The sequence below is a fragment of the Dunckerocampus dactyliophorus genome, chromosome 1 (genome assembly GCF_027744805.1).
Source record: "Dunckerocampus dactyliophorus isolate RoL2022-P2 chromosome 1, RoL_Ddac_1.1, whole genome shotgun sequence".
NCBI lineage: Eukaryota > Metazoa > Chordata > Actinopteri > Syngnathiformes > Syngnathidae > Dunckerocampus > Dunckerocampus dactyliophorus.
The window spans coordinates 25,319,555-25,320,644 of NC_072819.1; positions in this window are offsets into that span (position 1 = coordinate 25,319,555).

Consider the following 1,090-nt stretch of genomic DNA (forward strand, 5'->3'; position numbering starts at 1 on the left):
AAGATCTCACGGGATTATCTTTCACACGTAAGGCTGAAAAAAATACCTTAGATTGTATTTGGGCATAAAAGCATTATTTTACAAACATACTTTGTTGACTTTGTGGTATAATGCTGTGGATTCCTGTGGTGAAACCAGCCTCCCTTGTATAGTTGCTTTACTAAGTTTAGTCTATTTTCTTGCATTTGTTTAAGGGGCAGATCTGCCACATTCAAATGTATCACTGCAACGGGTCAACCATCTCAATGAGACGTTGGCTTATCGTGTATACTGTATGCATATATGAGAGTCTTTGTTTTTGCGTATGTGGGCTGTGACGAGGCGAGCTGGTGTACTAGTGTACCTCCGGCTGGGTTTTGGGGCCTGGGCTCCTTGCTGGGGCTTGCGGGTTGCTGCCTGGACAGCAGCGAGGCGCACGGGCATGTTCAGTGGACAAAATGCGTGCCTGTTGGTCGATCTCCAGGAGGTGAGGGCAGTGATGTGATCATTTTTTTCCAAAATGTTCTTGCCATCGACCGGCGAAGTCCCAAATATCGACTAGTAGCTCACGATCGACGGGTTGGCGACCCCTTGTCTAGGGTGTACCCCGCCTCTCACCCAATGTCAGCTGGGATAGGCTTCAACTCACCTGTGACCCTAATGATGACATGCTTTGTAATATAATGAATGGATGGATGGATAGGCAAGTAGAGTTAAACTGCTTTACATTGTCAATCATTTGTTTGTTTAAAAATGTCTTGTTCCTCTCATCAAAACAGTAGAAAAGATGAATGAAAAAAATGGCATTAGGATAATACTGTCCATTACAAAGACATTGCATAAAAATAGTTTTTCCATTGTGATGTGATGCCGTTCTACGCCACTGAAAATGCAATCTACTGTTTACCATTAAAGTTGCATTAAATAAATGTAAAGCCTCGTGTTTCGAGGGAAGTGCGAAGTTTGAGGCCGTGTGTGTTTCAGACTTTCACACTAACAGTACGGTGGCTCCAGGATGGACACAGAGCACGTTTGGTTCCAATTAGAGCGTCTCGACGCTGACCTGCTGCCCCGTGTGCAGTAATGTGAAACCAAGCCTGTGGCGCGAAAG